This window comes from Leucopleurus acutus, assembly GCF_964270905.1.
Source record: "Leucopleurus acutus genome assembly, chromosome: 1".
Classification (NCBI taxonomy): domain Eukaryota; kingdom Metazoa; phylum Chordata; class Mammalia; order Artiodactyla; family Delphinidae; genus Leucopleurus; species Leucopleurus acutus.
The window spans coordinates 162,092,491-162,115,415 of record NC_139142.1 but is presented as its reverse complement, the minus strand read 5'-3'; positions in this window follow the sequence as shown (position 1 = coordinate 162,115,415).

Here is a 22,925-nt window from a genome sequence, read left to right as displayed (position 1 = left end):
GGGGGCAGGGGAGGCTGGAAGAGGAGTCTGGAAAGACGAATGGCAGCCCAACTCTAAAGCAGGGATGGCTACATGGACCAGGCCATGCAAGGGAAATGTAAGCATTTTCTCAGGAATTTGACCAAACCTCAAAGCCCGGGGCAGTGTGCTAGGTGCCCTGGACAGAGAACAGAGGCTAGGATGAAGCAAGCCAGACATTGGCTCTGGGCAAAACTGAAGGGGGTGCCAGAAACTCAGTAATCAAGATCAGTAAGTAATCAAGATAGGGTAGTATTTAAAAATTCAAAATTAAGACCCCAAATGTCAAAGTTTTAAGTAAAGACAGGATCAGTTATGGTGCCCTGATGAGACACCTCGGAGCCTGAGGCAAACGGGAAAATCAGCCATTCGGATCCTGTTTTTAAATTTTTGTTATTTTGTTCATCATGGAATTTTTTGCATTAATTTTGATTTTTTTGTAACTGCATTAAAGTATTACCTACCTGAAGCTATTATATACAGAATGGATAAACAACAGGTCCTCCTGTATAGCATAGGGAACTACATTCAACACCTTATGATAAAGCATAATGGAAAAGAAAATTTAAAAAAAAGTATATATATATATATATATATATATATATATATATATATATGTTTGTATAACTGAATCACTTTGCTATACAGCAGGAATTAACACAACAGTGTAAATCAACTATACTTCAATTTAAATATATAAATAAATAAATATATATCACTTACCTGGATCACCGAGATTTTGGTGCTCTCTCAAATTTTACACCCACACAGTGCCTCACTCACCTCACCCTAGCCCCAGCCCTGCCTCTACCTTCTAAAGCAGGGGTTCCCCACCCCCCAGGCCATGGACCGGTACCATCCACAGCCTGTTAGGAGCCGTGCTGCACAGCAGGAGGTGACGGCGGGCCAGTGAGTGAAGCTTCGTCTGCCGCTCGCCATCGCTCGCATTACCGCCTGAACCAATCCCCCCTACCCTGATCCAGGGAAAAACTGTCTTCCATGAAACCGGTACTTGGTGCCAAAAAGGCTGGGGACTGCTGATCTAGAGAGTACATGCCAGTCAGCTGATATCACCCTCAACAGCCTGTGTGAGACTGGGCTGAGATTCAAAGAGGATTTCCTTATGGTGAGAGAGAATTTTTTTTTTTTTTTAATTTGAGAAACTAGAAGGGAGAGTTTGACTTGTATGCCCCGGTATTTGGAGGTAAAGAGACTGAAGTCTCCTGCAGGCCTGGCTACAGCAGCCCACCAAGGAACAGTTGAAAGGGGGCAGCTGAGGGGCCCATTCTCCACCACCATTTGGGAAACAGGGGTACCCGGGTTCCCCCAGGCCAGGTGTAGGCTGGAGGGAGGAGCTGGGTCAGAGAAGTGCTGAAGGGACCCTGCTCTGATCAACTTCCGGCTGCAGAGAGGAAACCCCAAAAGAGGAGGCTGTGGAGTGTACCACTGCGGGGACAGGAGCTGGGGAGAGTCAGAAGAAGTTCAGAGGGTACATTGTCTGCATCAGGAAATGGTAGATCCAGGGCCACCATGGGGTGTCTCAGAGGAAGCTAATACATGCCTCATACAAGCTATGTGACTCACAGAGGGCATTCAACAGCCAAGGGAGAAGTAGGAACAAAAGCTCAGCTAAGTCAAAAGACCTTTGACCAGCGTCCCACGCGTCTTCCCTCTGGGATCCAGCCATGAGGCAGAGGGTGTGACACGGAACAGGAGAGAGAAAGGGCAGGCATGAGCCCACTTCCCCCTGATGGCTGATGAAGCTGAGTCAGGAGGGGAAGGAAGAATATTTGAATAGCCTGAGAAATCACTGTCTTGTTTAAGATTGGACTGGATTTTTAATACCTGAAAATGAGGCTAATTGGACCCCAAAGTGACTAAAAAAGAATAGGCTTTGCCCAAGATCAATTGGAGCATAAGTGAAAATAGTGAGGAGGAGAACGGAAACCAGTCTACAGAGTTCAATCCATTTAGTAAAACAGTTATGCTGGGTCTTCTCCACTGGGATCCGGCCTGTGTCTTTCCCTGCTCTGCTCAGGGCTCCCAGAGACTAATTCCTACAGAGAGCAGCATATTGTCTCCCAAGATGGCCACTGTGATGATTTAATTGTACCAACTTGATTGGACCAGGAGGTGCCCAGATCTTTGGTCAAACATTATTCTGGGTGTGTATGTGAAGGCAGTCTTGGATGAAATTAACATTTGAATGAATCGACCGAGTAAAGCAGATTGCCCTCCCCAATATGGTGGGCCTCATCCAAGGTGAAGGCCTGAATAGAACCAGAAGGCTGAATAAGAGGGAACTTCTCCAGCCTGACTGCTTGAGCTAGGACAGCAGTCCTTTCCTACATTCAGACTAAAATTTTCACCATCAGCTTTCCTGGGTCTCCAGGTTGCCTCCTACAGATCTCAGGACTTCTCAGCCTCCATGGCCGTGCGAACCAATTGCTATAGTAGATAAATAACTGTTCTGTTCCTCTGACTAATACAGCTACCTTTCAGTTGGGTTCTGCCAATGTCAGCCAAGACCTGCCTCTGCCCCTTCCCTCTGGCAGCACCCCATCCCCCCATGACCATGACCCCTCAAAGAACTCCAGATCTCAGAGACTCTAGTAACAAAATTTCCTCCCATGGTGTCTTCAACCCTAGGGCAGTGATGACTTTCATTTTTGCTAGCTCTGGGTGTTTCAACATCTTTTGTTTGTTCCTTTACACCCTGTCCACAAATGCCCTCTATAATTAGACCCTTCCTTAAAAGTCTCCTCGTTTAAACCATCTGAATGAATTCCACTTCCTGTCTGGACCCTACTGATGCATCCAGGAGGAGGGATACCTCTTTCACTTTGACTAGAGAGAAAGAAGCAAGAATGAGTGGAGATGCAGATGTGTCTTGGGTAGAGATGAAGTGGGCAGGAAGTTGGGGGAAATCACACTGTTGGCTTGTGTTTTCTTTATGCAGAAAGATGGAAGATTAAATGCTAAAATGGAATCAAGGCAGTGAAGCTTTGAAGCAGGTGGCAAAAGAAGTGGAAGGACCACCGTTCATTTTTAGAGGCACAACTCTGCACCTTTGGATGATTCTCTTGGTCGACTGAGCAGCTGGGTCAGATCACACGCATCTTCAGGGATGTGCACTGCTCCGCTTAAGAAACCCCAACTACAGATAACAATCAAAATGATGTTCAGGACAGCATGAGTTCATAGACTGAATAGGGTTCATTGTATTTGTCACAAAGGGGTTAACAGTGCTGGGCACATCAGTGAAGATCAAATGCACAAATACTGCACAGTAAGGGCCCTACCAACTCATATCTTAGCTTGGAACATTTCATGGCTTGAATTGCCAGATGAGAGTTCATGACTCATAATTCATCAAGGGCCATGTTCACTGACTTGTGTAATCAAAAAACTTACAGGGCTTCCCTGGTGGCGCAGTGGTTGAGAGTCCACCTGCCGATGCAGGGGACACGGGTTCGTGCCCCGGTCCTGGAGGATCCCACATGCCGCGGAGCGGCTAGGCCTGTGAGCCATGGCCACTGAGCCTGCGCGTCCGGAGCCTGTGCTCCGCAACGGGAGAGGCCACAACAGGGAGAGGCCCGCGTACCGCAAAAAAAAACAAAAAAAAAAAACTTACAAACGCCCACTTTAACCCTTTGAGACAGCATGGTGTGGTGGAAAAAGCAGGGAGTCTGGATAACTTGATAACTTACTAGGTGAATTTTGGCAGATCTCTTAAACTCCCTGCCTTTCCATTTTCTCATCTGTAAAATGAGGATAATGCCACTTTAACACTCTGAGCTTAAGAAGCTGGCCCTGAACTCAAAAAAAAGAGAACTATTTTTTTTAAACATAATGAGAGAAGTTTATTTCATTTAATAGTCTAATGTGTACCATTTGCCACATACTTCATTTACATAATGAAAATTTGCCCTGTGTTCATTTGATATATTCTAATAAATAAGAAATTTGCCTAGGTAGACAATAGGTTTGGGCGATTATTGTGATAACATGTGAGTTTCCTACCTACTACTGGAGCCTCCAAAAGGGAGCTATACTTGAAGTCTGGGTTAACATGGCAATAATGGTAGAGTCTACACGATCCTGAAGAGTGTGTGTGGAAAAGGAATAATTGAGGTAACCTGGTCATTCTTTGGCCACCATGATATCAATTATGCACATTTGGAAATAGTCCATAGATCATATTATAGCTACTGCAAATGACTTTGAATAAGACTCAGACAGGTCATGGAAGAGACAAGTACCTCTCAGACACCAGTGCCATGGATGATAAAGAATCAAGCACAAGGCATCTGTGGAGTCACTTTACAGGGAAAGCATCTTTAAGAGAAGAGATCCAAGGCTGAACAGCTGAGCTGACATTCTGAGGTTATCCTGCACCCACCACAGGCAAATTCCAAAGCTTTTTGCAAAAAAAAAAAATTAGACACTCAGACTCTCCTTTTGTTTCCTACCTTTTTAAACTCCCCAGTACTAGACAGATTGACCCCCAAGTGGGAGATTATCTTTGAACTTCTACTTTTCCCTGCTATCACTTTCCCACATTATCACAGTGATTGAGGAGTCTGCATCTGGTGGGGGTAGGAAGGGCATAGATGGAGAAAGAGAAACTTGGAGAAAAAGAAGACAGAATGTGATATTCAAGTGTCAGAATAAAATTGTTCTTTACAGTTACTCCAAGGAGCTGGTCCTATGAATTTCCAGTAACCTTAACAATTAGTTTCCATGGCCTCAATCACACTGAGCTGTTTTATTACTAAAACAACCAAAGCACTTTTCACAGTCACACTGATGATGATATTAAAGTACAGAAAGATAAGGAAATGGGTGGGATTTGGGGCAGAAAAGTCCCACTCTGGAAGAAAGAGGCAGTTATCAACCATCCCTAACCTTCGCAGGCTTACCATGACTAGAAGTTACAAGACATCGGGTCTGCATATAGAGAGATCTGGAATGTCACATTTTATAACCCAATGTGCCCCTTCAGTAGAACATATATTATTTAATATTGTGTGTCAACGTGACTGATTCCTTATGAATAATTAGTACTCTTCACAGACGCTGGGGAAAAAAAAACCCCGAAAAGTCTAGAGCTGGAAATTTGAGGTTCAGGCCAGTTTAAGCTCCCTTTGTTCCTGAATCAGTGATAAGTAAATTATCAAATATTCTCAGGGACTGAAACAGGCAGACTGGACAATATGAGGGATTTATTTCAAATCCAGTTTCTATGTCCACTCATCTCTTAGGCAAAATGCTGCCTGAATCAACTCATGACTTGCAAACGTCCCTTTCCAATTACACATCTCTCCCACATTTGCTTTGAGGTCATGACCCAATGAGTTGTTTGAATATCAGCCCAGCAACCTGCACTGCTGAGTTTTTATTTTGTTCTAGTCTTTTGACTTTTATTGAAATTTTCCAGATACATTTGAAAAGAATGTGTATTCTGCTCTTGTTGAATGTGATGTCTTTACATATCAGTTAGGTCAAGGCAATTAATAGCGTTCAAATCTTCTGTATCATTACTGATATTTTTGTCTAGTTGTTCTATCAGTTACTGAGAAAAGAGTGTTAAAAATCTTCAACTGTGGATTTGCCTAGTTCTCCCTTCAATTTTACTGGTTTGTGTTCCATACATTTGGATGCTCTGTCGTTAGGCACATACACATACAGAATGGGTACATTTTCCTGATGAATTGCTCCTTTAATCATTATGAAATGATCCTTGTTATTTTTTTTATTTTTTTTTTTGCGGTACGTGGGCCTCTCAGTGTTGTGGCCTCTGCCATTGCGGAGCACAGGCTCCGGACGCGCAGGCTCAGCGGCCATGGCTCATGGGCCCAGCCACTCCGCGGTATGTGGGATCCTCCCGGACCGGGACACGAACCCGTGTCCCCTGCATCGGCAGGCGGACTCTCAACCACTGCGCCACCAGGGAAGCCCTTGTAATACTCCTTGCCTTGACATCTATTTTGGCTAATATTATTATAGGCACTCCAGCTTTCTTATACTTACTACTGTTTTCATAAGGTATTGTTTTCCATTCTTCTACTTTCAGCCTGTTTCTTTAAATTAAAAGTGTGAGAAAAGATACATGCACCCTTATGTTCATAGCAGCACTCTTTACAATACCCAAGACATGGAAACAACCTAAATGTTCATCAACAGATGACCAGATAATGAAGATGTGGTATATATATATACAATGGAATACTACTCAACCATAAAGAAGAATGAAATAACGCCATTTGCAGCAACATGGATGGACCTAGAGACTATCATACTAAGTGAAGTAAGTCAAAAAGAGAAAGACAAATATCATATGGTATCGCTTATATGTGGAATCTAAAATATGACACAATTGAACTTATCTATGAAACAGAAACAGACTCACAGATATAGAGAACAGACTTGTGGTAGCCAAGGGGGAGAGGGGTCAGGGAGGGATAGACTGGGAGTTTGGGATTAGCAGATGCAAACTATTATATATAGAATGGATAAACAACAAGGCCCTACTGTATGGCATAGGGAACTATATTTAATATCCTGTAATAAACCATTTAAAAAGTGTCTCTCATAAACAGCATAAAGAGGAATTCAGGTTTTCTCTGCTATCCAAAGGTAGGGCATTTCCATGAAACCCTTTGTAAGCTGAAATGGCATAAAGCAAAGAAGCAATTACCTCAGGACACATCTTGCTAACGGATGCACAAGATAAATTGAGATAAAACACAGAGTGCTCACAGACACAGTTCAAAGCTGTGGCAGCTTGATGCTGAGGTGCTGAGTGTAGCTTCCAGGGAAGGAGCTTGGCAGTGCCCCTCTCACTGCTCAGGGTGCATGCTGCCTCTATAACTTCTCACTGCAGAACAAATGCTGAACACTATTATCACTTTTTGCCTTTTTTCATAAAAGCGAAAATCCTCTTCAGCTTTCTTTCAGTTAGCAGAAACATGTACTAATACAGGGCTTTCATAAAAGCAAAGTGGGGTAAAGTGAACTTTCCAAAAGTGGGAATACCTATGTTGCTTTTCCATCAATCTGACAATCTCTACCTTTTAATTGGTCAGCTTTGTCCACTTACATTTAATACAAATATTGATATGTTGGGTTTAGGTCTACCATTTTATTATTTGTTTTCTACTTGTCCCATCTCTTTTTTGATCTTCTATTCCTCCTTTCCTACTGTCTTTTGGGTTAATCAATTATTTTTTAGTATTCCATTTTAATTCCCCTATTGGCTTTTAAAAACCACATTTTTAGTGGTTTCACATAAAATGTGGGAAACCTGCAACATTATGCTTCCATTAACCACCTCCAGTTCTTTGTACCACTATTGTCATATATTACATGTATATGTATTTTAAACCCCACTGACGAGTATTTTTTGTTAAAGAAATGAACATTTCCTGACTAATAGAGTGGCCAAGTTACTCAATCATAGGCCTGGATTTCTGGCAAAATCATTTCACAGATGACAAGAACAACAGTTATATTTAGTTTTTGCCTTTCTAATGACCCATTTAAGCATCCACCTGATCCTACTGGAATTCCAACATCTGTTTTTGAGGCTCACCCCCATTCTCCCCTTCCCCCGGCTTAAACTGCCCAAGGACTTAAGGGTTTACTTGATCCAAAGGGACATTCTACTTCTAATACCAGGGAGAGAGAGAGAGGGGAGGAGAAAGAGGTGATTGTGGAGGAGGAATAAGAGGACAAGGAGGGGCTTCCCTGGTGGTGCAGTGGTTGGGAGTCTGCCTGCCGATGCAGGGGACACGGGTTCGTGCCCCGGTCCGGGAGGATCCCGCATGCCGCGGAGCGGCTGGGCCCATGAGCCATGGCTGCTGGGCCTGCGTGTCCGGAGCCTGTGCTCCACAACGGGAGAGGCCACGGCGGTGAGAGGCCCATGTACCGCAAAAAAAAAAAAAAAAAAAAAGAGGACAAGGAGAAGAGGAAAGGAGGGGAGAGAATGCGGAGTCCGACTGGCCCACTGGCACAATGGCTTCTGGACTGACACTTGCTGTCCCTGTAGGACACTGACCCAGTGCACGCTTGCAAGGCACACTTGCCTGTTTCCAGCTAAGAGTCTTGCTAGCCCAGATCTGTCCAAGCAAGAGTGGGGTTCCATGGTGGGAATATAAATTGATTCAGCCACTATGGAGAACAGTATGGAGGTTCCTTAAAAAACTAAAAATAGAATTACCACATGACCCAGCAATCCCACATAGAACTACCATATGACCCAGCAATCCCACTACTAGGCATATACCCAGAGAAAACCGTAATTCAAAAAGACACATGCACCCTAATGTTCATTGCAGCACTATTTACAATAGCCAGGACATGGAAGCAACCTAAATGCCCATTGACAGACGAATGGATAAAGAAGATGTGGTACATATATACAATGGAATGTTACTCAGCCATAAAAAGGAACAAAATTGGGTCATTTGTAGAGACAAGGATGGATCTAGAGACTGTCATACAGAGTGAAGTAAGTCAGAAAGAGAAAAACAAATATCGTATATTAACACATATATGTGGAACCTAGGAAAATGGTACAGATGAACCAGTTTGCAGGGCAGAAATAGAGACACAGATGTAGAAGACAAACATATGGACACCAAGGGGGGAAAGTGGCAGGTGGGATGAATTGGGAGATTGGAGCTGACATATATACACTAATATGTATAAAATGTATAGCTTATAAGAACATGCTGAATAAAAAATAAATAAAATAGAATAAAAAAGAGTGGGGTTCCACACTTGAACTTCAAGGTCATACTGTCCTAGTTCACACTCACAAGCTCTACCACTGTTCCCCCAAAGCACAAGGACACACTGGGGAGGTTGGATCACAGTCACCATCAATTCAGGGACAGCCTGAACCTGCTCACAAATTCCAAGGGCCTGGGGCAGGACTAGGCACTGTGTCTCCTCCCCTCATTGTGAGCTCCCACTCTGGCACCCTTGGTGTCCTTCCTTTCACAGGCCTTGGTCGGGCCCCCCTGTTAGACTCTCCTCCTCAATTTCCCTGTCCTTGAACTCCAGAGAGGGTTGTAATGTCAGTCCTTCTTTTTCTGCAAGGCTTCCAGGCTTCTAAGGCAAGTTAGTGCATTTCCCAACTCCTGTCCCTGCCCCAGCTGCATCCCCCACAGACCTGTGCTTGGAGGGAGAGGCAGCCTGGGGGTGGGGGTCAGACAAGCCTCCTGTCCTTTCTTCCCCCAGGATGTGAGTACCACTGTACCTCCCCTTGCATATCTATAGGAATTATGCCCGTGGCTCTTCCCTGATCAGAAGAACCCATCTTGAGGTGACTTTTTCTATCTGCCTAGACATTGAAGATGCTGGCACAGCTTCTAAATCCAAGCTCACCTGGTACCTCAATACACAAACATCTACTTCTCCCTTCCTTGGTGATGAGCACATTGGAGCTGGATTGATATTTGAATCCCCAGTGGCTAGAACAATGCTTGGCGCAGAGGAAATGCTCCACAAACGTGAAAGAAAGAAAGAAAGAAGAAAGAAAGAAAGAAAAAGAAAGAAAGAAAGAAAGAAAGAAAGAAAGAAAGAAAGAAAGAAAGGAAGGAAGGAAGGAAGGAACGAAGGAACGAAGGAAGGAAGGAAGAGAAAGAGAGAGAGAGAGAGAAAGAGGGGGAGGGAGGGAGGGAGGGAGGAAGGAAGGAAGGAAGGAATGCTGAGTTAAATCCAGGCTGGGGTGATGAGAGAAACAGTCTATAGGGAACAGAGGAAATGCCTGCACATCTCTTGCTTCCCTGAATGCTCCTCACAAAGGGGTAAAATCTTATTGAGTCCGATTCCAAGGCATTGACTGAGTTGTGTGTGCTAGTGCACAGGATGACGTGTGTCCACACGCTGTGCACATCCATGTGGCCTCCTCTTCTGCCCTTCCTTCCAACAGGCTATAGGTGGAGGGGGTGGGGGCCAGCATTTCCCCAGGGCGGCCAGCATCCCCTGCAGGCTATCCCTAGTGGAAAGAAAAGACCCTGGTACAGGAAGCTCTGCCCACCAGGTCTCCTCTCTCAGAAGATGCTGCTGAAACATCCTTAGGGCTCTAGTGCCTCTCGTGGCCAAATCAGATCTGGATATGTCATCCTCTCCTCCAACCATTGTGAGCTCTAGCTATTGTGGTTAATCTGATGAAATAACTGTGACTTTCCTTCAAGTGATCTCAGCCTCTGAGCCCTGAGAACTGGAGCTGAGCTTTGAGAAGCAGGAAGAGAAGGGCAACGGCATTCATCCATCCTGGAGCGGCACTGACCGCATTGCCTGCCGCAGGGCTAGTGCTGAGTGAGAGGTGCTGCTTCCCTAAGCATCTGACACGCACAGATTGAGAGGAAGAGTCTCAGCCTATGAAATGGACCCAACCCTGAGGCTCAAAAAAGTTAAGTAATTTACCCAGGATCACACGCCAGAAAGCGTTCTTCCTCAGTGTTACCAAGGCTTGGCGTATCCTACTCCAATTTTCTTTATTTGACCTGGGATCGACTTGAGACTGTATGTGAAAAATCTGATTTTCTAAGATGAGAGACAGTGCTCTCCAATACGCTATATCCAGGTGGCTCAGACAGTGAGCTAAGTCAGCCAGCCCCGTATTCCCTTACTAAAACCCACACCGAGACAACAATAAAAAGAGGAATAGCCCAGTTAAAAACTGGGCAAAGCATCTGAAAAGACATTTCTCCAATGAAGATATGCAAATGGTCATGAAGCACATGAAAAGATGCTCAACATCATTAGCCATCAGGGAAATGCAAATCAAGCCACACAAGATACCACCTCACAGCCACTGGGAGGGCTGTCATTAAGAGTCAGATAGCAGGGAATTCCCTGGTGGCCTGGTGGTTAGGATTCTGCACTTTCACTGCCGTGGCCTGGATTCAGTCCCTGGTTGAGGAACTGAGATCCTGCCAGCAGCACGGCACAGCCAAAAAAACCCAAACAAACAAACAAACAAACCCCCCAAAAAGTCAGATAGTAACAAATGTTTGTGAGGATATGGAGAAATTGGAACCCTGAGACACTGCTGGTGAGAACATACAATGGTGAAGCCACTTTGGCAAACCATCTGGACGTTCCTCAGATGATTGAACATAGATTTATTGTATGATCCAACAATTTCACTCCTAGGTATGTACCCAAGAGAAATGAAAACATATGTCCATACAAAAACTTGGGCATGAATGTTCATAGCAACATTATTCATAACAGCCAGAAAAGTGGAAACACACAAAATGCCCACTAACCAATGAATGAATAGATAAGACGGGATATACCCATACAGTAGAATATTATTCAGCCATGAAAAGGAATGAAGTACGGATACAAGCTACACATGAACTTGAAATCCTTATGCTATGTGAAGGATGCCAGTCACAAAGGACCACATGGTGTGTGACCCCATTTACGTGAAATGCCCAGAGCAGGCAACTCTGTAGAGACAGAAAGCAGGTTAGTGGTTGCCAGGGACCAGGGGGAGGGAAGACTGGGCTAAGGGGTACAAAGTTTATTTTTGGAGTGATGAAATTCTAAAATTCATTATGGTGGTGGTTGCACAGCTCTGTGTATATACCAAAAGCCATTGAATTGTACCCTTGGAATGAGTAAGCTGTATGGTGTGTGACTTATATCTCAATAAGCCTTTTTAAAAAACCCATACTGTGTTCGCTTCAGCCACACATATACTAACATTGGAACTATACAAGGAACATCATCACGGCCCCTGTGCAAGATGACACGCACATCTATGACACATTCCATATTTTGTCTATTGTCGAAGCCAAAAAAATAAAATAAAATACTGAAAACGTTTCGGTAGGCTTTGCCTGAGGAAAGAATCCACCAACACAGCTCAATTTTAAATGTTTATTTTTTGGTTTTATTTCATTCTATTCAAATGTGTCATTTAAAGTCAAAACTAAACATTGTTTTTAAAAGTTGGTATGAGCTTTTGAAAGACATGGTTTGATTCCCAGCTCTGCCTGTGGCTAAACCATGTGATGTTGGGCAAGTTAATTCCGCTCTGGGTCTGGGTCTCCTCATTGCAAAATGGGAGCAATGGCACCTATGCTAACTTGTAATGGGTTTCAGGCTGCGTCTTCACCAGGAACATCCTGGGCGGAGGTGAGTGGGACCCACGGCTACATCTGCTCAGAGGGGGGGTCTCTGCTACTTATTGTCACAAGGGCACCCTTGGAGCTAATGCCAGCCTCCAATGTTACAAAGCCTAGAAATATTATTTCTAAAATGCTAAGCAAAGTGAGGGTACATGGTAAGTGGTCAGCTAACGGCAAAGGATGACTTCAGCTGCAAATAACTGAAAATACTCTCACAAAACTGCAAGTCCTGAAGGACAGTGGGGGCCAGGAGGTCCAGTCAGGCCTCCTGCTCGGGTCTACCCCTCCCTGGGCTAGCTCTTTCTTCAGACCAGAAGCAAGATGGCAGCAGTGCTTGTAGGCCTGACATCCTAATGTCCCAAGATCTCATATCTTAGAGACTTAGCAATTAGTGAGCTGAGCAGAATTCTACACTCATCCACTTAATGAATATATTCCTTCAGCACTGACTCATTCTGGGCCCACTTCTAGGTACTGGAGATCCTTACATTCCTCGGAGAATCAGATAATGAGCAAACAAATATAAAAACAAGGTAATTCCTAATTGTGAAACATGTTAGGAAAGAAATAAAATATGGTGATAATAGAGCATCCCTGGGGGAGGTAACTTCAGACGGGGTGGTCTGGGAATGCATCTCCAAGCAGACTGGACTGCTTTGGTGAGGGAGGGAGGAGACAGACAGTGCAGGGTCCTGGATGGCTGTGTGCATGAGAAGTTCTGCTTTTATTCCAAGTAAAATGTGAAGCCATCAAAGTTAGGGAGGGGAGGACATCTGCTGTGAAAGACACAGATTGAATCACAGCTCCATCAGATTACTCACCCATCATGACCCTCAGTTTCCACGCCTGTAAAATGGGATTAAAAATTCCTACCTCATTGTATATTAGAAATTTGCTACCAGAATAGATCTCAAAAGTTCTCATCACAAGAAAAAAAAAGTCACTACGTGTGGTAATGGTTGTTAACTAGACTTAGGGTGGTGATTATTCCACAATATATACAAATGCCAAAGCATTATGTTGTGTACCTGAAAGTAAAATAATGTTATATGTCAATTATATCTCAGTTTAATGAATAAATAACTCATTCACAGTGTTATAAGAACAAAACATGAAAATAGAAATGTACTGCGCAGGAAAATAAATATTAGAAACCTCTTCCATGTGTTTCTTTAAAAACCGAGGGCTGAGATGTTTAGAGGGAAGTGTCTGCAACCTACTTTGAAATGCACCAGAAAAATAAGCTGTTTTGATGGGTGGAGAGAGAGGGTGGGTGATGGGTAGGTATGTAATGAAACAAGTAGAATAAAATGTTAATGGACGAATCTGGGTGATAGATATATGTCTGTTCACTGTAAAATTCTTTGAACTTTTAGGTATCTTTAAAACTTTTCGTAACAAAATTTTGAGGAATGGGGGAGAGGTACCACTTGTATCTTAAGGAATTTGCAAATACTTCTCCCCTCCCTCTCCAGCTTCACATGCTCTCCTTTCTTGTCTAATGGCGTTAGCAAGTCACCTTGCAGTCCTGCCGAGTAATTCGGTCCAAAGCGGGACATGTGTCTACTGTGCGGTGACAGTGACCGGGCGTCAGGAACGAAGTTTTGCAGTGAAGCCCCGGCGGGGCGGAGCCTTGGCCGCTTGAGAACATGCGGGGCTGTCGCCGCCAGAGGGCGGGCTCGTGGCGTCCTGAGCTCGAAAGGCGGCGTGGACAGCGCGGCAGGAAGCCGGGTTCCTTCCCTCGAGCAGAATCAGCCCAGGGACCCGCCGCCTCTGTAATTACCTGCAGAAAACAGCCCTTCAGACAGGACAGTCTGAGAGTCAGCGCCTACAGTCTGGCCCCGCAGATTCTGATGAAGAAGAGAAGGAGGGAGGGAAGAAAGGAACGCGCGTTGAGCAAGTGTCAGACAGTGCTCCGTGCCTTCCATCATTTATTTCATGTTTTAGTTATGAATCAGTCTGAAAATAGAACAGGAGTTGAAGTGCAAAGGATCTACATTTCACTCCTGGTAGAGACTGCCCAAGGAATTCCTGGTTCTCCGAGGGGAGAGCAGCTTTTCGGGGGACAACTTTCCTCCCTACCGCACCCCTCTGCAGCAAAGGCACTCAGAGTAGCTGTGTCCCCTGGGCTGAGATAGCACCTCGTGGTGGCTTCCGGCGACCTCACCCAGCATCTTCAAGGAGACTGCCCACCCCACGCAGATCTGCCCACCAGCTTCTTCCTGTGGGACTGGGGAAGGGGGTGGGGAGTGTTAACCTTGAACCCTTAGCTCAAACCATCCACAGCTCCCTCTAATGGAAGCACTTTCTGATACTATCTGGTACCCTAGCCACCGGAGATTCAGGCATAAATTATCAATCCCTCGGTATTTTTCAATCATAATCATTCAAAGCCACTCTATACAAACCAGTAGTTTCCTCAGATTTTCTTTTTTGCGTAGTCACAGCCTAAACGTCTCAAATATTATCTTCAGAAGCCTCTACCCCATGTCCCCACCCAACAGACCAACCCAGAGCCTCTGGGCGTGTAGCCCAGCAGGGAACCCCAGCCCTAAATGTTCCTTGGGGCTTCTTAAATGTCAGCCAACTTATCCTCCCCTAGAAGGGAAGCAGGGTTATTCCAGAAAAGTTACCTCCTGACTTTAGACTTGCCAGATTGGGAGAAGGGGAGATCTGAATCCCATGGGAATTTGGTTAGAAAGGCTGGTATGTCCCAGATTTTGATTAATGCTTCTTTGGTGTTTAAAAACTTTTATTCACAATAATACGTGTTAGGCCTAAGAAATAAGATGAGCATGAAGACAATTAAATTCATCCATGAACCCATCCTGAGCTAAACACTCCTACATTTTGGTGTGTACTGCACTGAACTTTTTATTTCTGTGCATCAATTAAAACATGCCATTTTTCTTTGAATGATATAAGATACACTATTTGATACACTATTTTTAACTTGTTTTTATTATTTAATAATGATCACAAGTACCATTCAATGGTTAAAGGATAATTATTTAAAGATGAAATTATGACTCTCCTACATATATAAAATGAACACATGTTAAGATTTTTATCTAATTCGTTATTAATGAGGGGACAATTAAGAGGTTATAACAAAGGAGTCAAGATAGCAGAGACATTTATAGATGAGGAATACTGAAATGGATTTACAAATGAACACAAAAGTGGCTTCTTCCACTGGGGAGGAGCTAGACAAATGAACCTCCACCAGACAGAATTTAGTTGCATGTCTATAAAGAATTATTTGCATTGCTATCAGTTGTGGAGATACAAAATAGCCCAAAGGCCGTGAAAGGTGAAGAACCCCATAGAATCAGAATCACCTAACCCAGGTGGCTGTGCTCCACACAAGGCCTAGTTTTCAACTGAGGTACACATAAACACTACACTGCATAAACAAATATACGTCCATGCTCTCTTTTTAATGGTCACATTTTTATTATGTTGATGTTTCTATAATTTATTTAGCAAACTGTTATTGAACTTCTAATTCTTCATTAGTATAAACAATGCTGGGGTAGTTCCCTCACTACAAACATCTTTGAACATTATCTGATTCATTCCTTCAGATAAATTCCTAGAAATGAAAGTGTGGAAGGATGTGCAGATTTCCAAGGTGTCTGATGCCTGTTGACAAATGGCCTTTATAAGCTTCTTTCTAACCCACTTTGAATCCTCCCTCAAGTCCAAACTCTCTCAAGTCTGATTTAAGATTCAGAGATTTTATGCGCTATTGATGTAAAACAAATAGACTGCCAGTTATTTCTCCAGCAAAAATGGATTTATTTAGGATCATCAGAGAATTGCAGTTCAGGGTCTGCAACCGTGGTGAGCCACATGCAAGTCCCCAGCAAAAACAGAGAGGAGAACTCTTTTATAGAGGGAAAAGGAAGTGGGAGGGCTGTAAACAGAGTCTGTGGCTTTTCATTTACTAAGTTGTGACTGTCTCTCATTGGTTGTGCTCCTGCAGGCAAGAAGAGTGAGTTCTTTCTTCTTCGCAGAGCCTGAGAGCTCCCCGCTCTGCTCTCCTGACTCTATTTTAATTGAGGTTTCTGTTTATTAATTTTTAACAGCTCCTTTGGCAAGAAATGATTTCTTGCACAGAAATTTCATTCCACTTCTCGGTAAAATTATTTGCTAATGAAGGAAAAGACTACAGGGTGTGAAGTCAATGGAGAATTCAAACAAATGTGCAGATAAGTCAACCTAAGCCATTATTTCTGCAAATTCCCTCTTTCATAGTCTGCTCCTAATAACACCCTCCCCTCCCCATCTCCAAAACCACACAGAACTTCCCCCCACACAGCACCCTCTCCTCAGAAGCAGAGAGAAAAGAGTCCCTCAGACCACTGGTGTCTTGAGACCTAAGTTTTCCCACCCCTACTTCTTCCCAGTTAGAGTGATTTCCCAGCACTTCTGAGAAGAGATCTAGGGGGTCTTATTCAATCCTACCAAGCCTGTTATAAAATTAGTCTGATAACACCCATCAGGCAAGGTCACTGGGAGAATTTGACAATTTGAAATTTACCCAAGCCCTGTTCTTCCAACAGACAAAGATGGTGAAGAAACCCCCCAAACCCATGTGTTCCAAAGTCCGCCTATCTTTTTGCATTCTGGGAAACAGCTTACCACAAAGGACCACCTTCCCCATGTGACTTAGATAAGACTTGCGGTCCACTCTCTCCCATGACTCCTCATAAGACTCGCAGACACCCCCCTAATTACCTGTGATGAGGCCAGACACAGTCCCTCCAACCTCCTGTTCTTTGTCTCAGAAGTGATTGCCCAAACTATTGGTTCCCCTGAAACTAGCTAGACACAGAGGTGAACATTTCCTGTCTGGTTGACTGACACTCCCCCTGATCACAAAACAACACCGACTGTACAATTACCCCATGGATAAATTGTCTGCTCCTTCCTAGACAAGTTTAAGGGACTTTTCTACTCTCTTTGGATCTGGGGTACTCTACCTATTGCAACGACTTGAACAAAATCAATTTCCTTATTGGTTTGTTTTTTGTTTGGTTTTGGGCAGGAGGGTGGGAGTGATGGGGGACATTTAACACACTTCTCTTAACTCAGAGTGCAATTCTCCTCTCTCCCTCTCTCCCCCCTCCCCTCTATCTCTCCCCACCCCTTTCTCCCCCCCCACCCCCAATCCCCCGCCCCAAGGCTAGCAGCTGGGAGTAGTTCCTAGTAACTCCCAGTCATAGCTGAGGTGCGTCTCTTCCCAGCCAGGATCCCACCCCAAGACATCTCTGCCTATTTCCTTTCTTTAAGGGGTGGCTCCCACTCCCACAAGTTTCTGCCCACCCTCTGAAAGAACAAGGGACTGTATAGGCTCTATCTAGCTCACCTGCTGTAAACTGCCTACCCTAGGAGGTGGGAAGGGTGGGTGGAGCATTGGTACAGAGTGCTCCTAGAGGAGGGTGGGTCAGCTTGGGGAAAGCGTGCACCTGAGGGTAACGAAGAGGCCAGAGGAGCCCCTGGGCATGGCCATGTTCATTCACCTCAGACGCTGCCTGCCCGCCCACACCTGAGGCCAGCTCTGTGGGAGGGGTCTAATCCTGGAGACTGGCTGGAAGAGCAGATAGGATTGGGGAGGCGGGACACGGGAAGAACACATGCTCCAGAGGGAACATTTCATTCACCCGTTCATTCAACAAACTTGAATTGAATTAACACAATTGAGTTTCAAGAATATGTATGGAATGGGTGAGTGAATGAATGACAAAGTATAGTAAGTCCCCTACATACGAACGAGTTCCGTTCCAAGAGCGTGTTTGTAAGTCCAATTTGTTCGTAAATCCAACACAGTTAGCCTAGGTACCCAACTAACAAGATTGGCTCTATAGTACTGTACTGTAATAGGTTTATAATACTTTTCACACAAATAACACATAAAAAATAAACACACAAAAAATAAACACTTTTAATCTTACAGTGCAGTACCTTGAAAAGTACAGCAGTACGGTACAACAGCTGTCATCGAGGGGCTGGCATCGAGTGAACAGGCAAGAAGAGTTTCTGACTGGAGGAGGGAGAGGAGGTGGGAGATGGTAGAGCTGAAGGGTCGTCAACAATAGGAGACGGAGGGCGAGCTGCAATGTCACTCGTGCCTGACGTTGATGGAACGCAAGTTCGCATCTTTGAAAGTTCGCAGCTTGAAGGTTCGTAGGTAGGGGGACTTCCTGGACTAGACACAGGGAAAAGACTTACTGTACTGACACGGATAAGACAAATAGAATCCCTGCATGCTCCGAACTCACCTAGACAGGAAGATGATTCAAGTGCAAAACACCTATGATACAGCTGTGTATTAGAGATGCCATAAAATTCTATGGGAATGAAAAAGGAGAGAGAAAAACCATTTGGTGCAAGGTGTCAGGGCCCTCCCAGCCCATAGGAGTCTTGGTGCACGTCGGAAGAAGTCCACCTTGACAGGCCCAGCACCCTGGGTCTGTGATAGGGAAGAACCTTTGTACTCTATTACAGGGATGTTGCCTACAAGCTTGAATTATACATAATAGCCCATCTCTGGGAACCACTGCCTCCCAGGTAATGCATGTTAAGCTAAAATACCTTTGTTTGACTCCCAGGAAACCTCTTGACCAGGCCCACCTGTGATTGGCTGTAGGCGGGAAGAAATTAACACAAACTCTCCTTCTCATCGGGAGTCTCATTGGAACCAGGACTTTTCCCCTCCTCCCCTTTTAGTATAAAAGAAGCCTGAATTCTAACTTAGGGAAGATGGCTCTTTGGGACACTAGTGTGACATCTTCTCAGTCAGTCGGCTTTCCAAATAAAGTCGCCATTCCTTGCCCCAGAAACTCATCTCTCAATTTATCGGCCTGCCGTGCAGCAAGCCACACAGGAGGATGGACTGCGTAACAGCCCCGGGGTTTGGCAAACAAGGAGCAAGCTGGCTTTTAACACCATCCTTCTCATCCTCTCAGCTGGACATCCTGGTGCAGGACTCAGCCTGCTTCCCTATGGGTGGCTTCATGGAGGAGAAGCCCTTGAGTCTGCTGGAAGGACATATAGGACACTGGTAGGTGGAGATGGAGGAGGTGAGGTGGAAGGGGGCTGTTGAGAACAGAGGGAAGGGAGCACAGGCTCCGGAGGCGCAGCCTCAGCGGCCATGGCTCATGGGCCCAGCCGCTCCGCGGCATGTGGGATCCTCCTGGACCGGGGCACGAACTCACGTCCCCTGCATCGGCAGGCGGACTCTCAACCACTGCGCCACCAGGGAAGCCTAAATGTCTGTTCTTTAAGCCACCTGGTCTAAGGTATTTTGTTAGAGCAGCCTGAGCAGGAGTCAACCTCAGGCTCCAGACTTCCTCACTGGGTCCCAAAGGACTCAGCGTCTTGGAGCCTGACTTCTGATGCATAAAACAGAGAGCAGCAGCAGCTCGAGTGACTCGTGCATGTGACATGGGCGTCTAGTAAGCGTGCAGATGTGGACAGAGTGTAATCTCTAAAATGAGGTGCATGCACCTGGGGTGCAGAGGGGAACAGATGCATGGGGGGTGAGGGGAAAGAAAAGATAAGAACTGCTTTTTCTATTTACTCTACCTCTTCCCTTTACATTTCTATTTTTACCTATGGTTTTCATGGACATAGCACAGAAATACATAAATGTTTCTAATTTATGAAGAAACATCATCCTTGTACATTTCTACTTTGTGCATGGCTTTAATGCACGTTATATATAAATGCGGTGCTATGTGTATGTGACACATGAATAAACAGCTTTGCATCTTGGAGAGGTACATGATTCTTAGATGTACTTATAGGAATGTGCAATTAAAAAAAACTCTAGAGACCTGTGTAGACCATAACAATGGGTCCCCTAAGATTTCTTTGTATCCACTGATCAGCCATGGGAGGGAGTGTGATTATAGCTAGATGCCATCGGGAGGTTGGAGGTTAATGGGAGAATGGCAGAGCACCTGTGCCCACCTAGCTCTCTGGACAAGACCTTTCAGGTGGGAGCTCCAAGTATCCCCATGAGAGTCATTGTGAGATTCTGCCAATGAACGAGGACCTTCCAGGCAGTGGATGAGCCCCAATGGCACAGACATTGGCACAAACATCACTCTTCAGGTGGTCCGCTTTCATGATTAATAGTAACGTGGTTATAACCAGAACATGATTAATAATTCACAGCAGAAAAGCTGCAAGGAGTGGGCAAGTGGAAACCAGAATAGCAAAGGAAAAAGGGGTGGACACTGGTGGTGCCCCCGACAGCCTGGGCACCAGTGAAGCTCCCTTTGAGTCTCCCCAAAATGACCGGAGGCACTTGGATGGGGCGGGGCGAAGAGAGCAGATAACTTTCTTGTTTGGGGAGATAAGCGGCCTGAGGCCTCTGTCATTTGGGCATCAGCATAAATGTGGCCCCATTTCACAATCACGGACAGGTGGACAGATGAGTCCCCGTGGCCCATGAGTTCTGTATTTCTCCAAATCTCTGCTGTCTGGGGCCGGGGAGCTCAATGCCTGGAATCCACATGATGAGGCAGTCCAGGGAGCCCCAGAGCAGACCATGAGGATGGAGGAAGTGGGTTTGCCTTCACTCTATAAGTGGTTTTTATCCATGAAGGGAGAGCCTGATAAACAGAATACAAACCTGTGGGTCTGAGAGCGGGCAATGCTGTGTTGTGTCCAGAAAAAAAATGCCCAGACTTTGGTTTCATCCAGACTTGGTTGAAATTCCTAGCTGTGTGACATAGATAAGTCACTTAACGTCTCTGAGCCTGGGTTGTTTCATCTGTAAGACAGAAGTATTCTCTTCCTCAGGGCAAACAAGGGGAGGAGAGGTCTATGTATCCAATCCACCCTGACCTCCAACATCCCCACAACCTTCCTCTGGGGAATGACATTCTTTTTTTTTTAAATTAATTAATTTCTTTATTTTTGGCTGCATTGGGTCTTCGTTGCTGCGCATGGGCTTTCTCTAGCTGCAGTGAGCTGGGGCTACTCTTCGTTGCGGTGCACGGGCTTCTCATTGTGGTGGCTTCTCCTGTTGTGGAGCACGGGCTCTAGGCACGGGCTTCAGTGGTGGCGGCTCGCAGGCTCTAGAGCGCAGGTTCAGTAGTTGTGGCACACGGGCTTAGTTGCTCCGTGGCATGTGGGATCTTCCAAGACCAGGGCTCAAACCTCTGTCCCCTGCATTGGCAGGTGGATTCCCAACCACTGCGCCACCAGGGAAGTCCCTGGGGAATGACATTCTGAGTACAGAGTCTTCAAAGCTCCAGGAAAACCCCTGAGTAGCATCACGAGCAGTAACCTCAATGCCATGATTTCTTCTCCCGCAAACTGTGTCCAGTGGGATGAAGCTGGGGAGGTGGGGAGCCGCTGCTACAAAGTCCCTTCTTTTAGCATGATCGCGTTTTGCACCAGCCAGGGACATCTGCCTGTCCTCCTGAGAGCCAGCTGGAGGTTCTGCTCCCATTTACCGGCTCTGAGCACACTGGCCCCTTCCTCTCTCCTCCTGCCCCACCTGCCACTCCCTCTGGCTTCCTTGCCACAACCAGGGTCTACTTTTCCTGAAAGACTTGGTTTCCTCTCCTCAGCCAGGCAACATGCCCAAGGTGGGAGGGTAGGGGTTAGAGAAAACCCAGGACAGTGGAGCAATCGAGGGTCTCACGCCCACTTTCCAGAGCATCTGCACAGAGACTCTGAATGTGCATGAGACACTTTCCTGGAGGGTGTCTCTCTTATAGGGGTCACGAGTCCTGGAACCCAGGAGTCCTTTTGCATTTCATAGGAAAGGAAAATGAGGTTGCATCCAATTCGGCGTGGATTAATTGAGCATCTACTTCATGCCAGACATCTTCTAGGCATTGAAGATGTACTATGTCTTAATGTGCTAAGGCTGTCACAGAAAAAATACCACAGACTGGGTGGCTGAAGCAACAGACATTCATTTCTCACAGTTCTGGAGGCTACAAGTCCAAGATCAAGGCATTGGCAGTTTGGTTTCCTCTGAGTTCTCCCTCCTTGGCTTGCAGACGGCCTCCTTCTTGTTGCTTCTTCACATAGTCACTCCCGTGCACAATCGTCCCTGGTGTCTCTTCCAGGACGCCAGTCCTATTGGATTGGGGTCCACCCTTATAGCTTCATTTTAACTTAATCACTTCTTTAAAAACCTCATCTTCAAATACGGTCACATTCTGAGATGCTGGGGGTTAAAGCTTCAACATATGAATTTGGGGGGGATACAATTCAGCCCATAACACTGCCTAAGTAAGAAAAATTCCCTACTGTTTCTGGGAGCTCAGAGAGGTTATATGACCCTTATAATCCAAGGTAGTTTTCAAATATCTTGTAGGCAGCCTATCTTGCTGTGTATAAAAGATAAAAGCTCTGGTGTCTCTGGTTGCAGAAGCAAGAGCAGTAACCACATAGCACCCCAGGACTTCCAGGGAGTTTTCAAACCCTGAGCAGGGCTAACTGTAAGATCTTGAAAAGTAATAACAGCTAGTGTTTATTAACCACTTACCATGGGCCAGATGCTCTTCTAAAAACATGAGCACATTAACTCTGGCAGTAACCCCCTGAGATAGGAACCATCATCCCATTTTACAGATGAGCTGACTCCGGAGCCAGGACTTGTGCTGAGCTGTCCCGTGAGCTCCTTGGAGCCTGTGAAGTACAAGGTTTAGTATTCTTGACTCCAGCGCCGTCAAATCTAATGATGGTGATGATAATGCAGAAATTCTTATCCCTCAG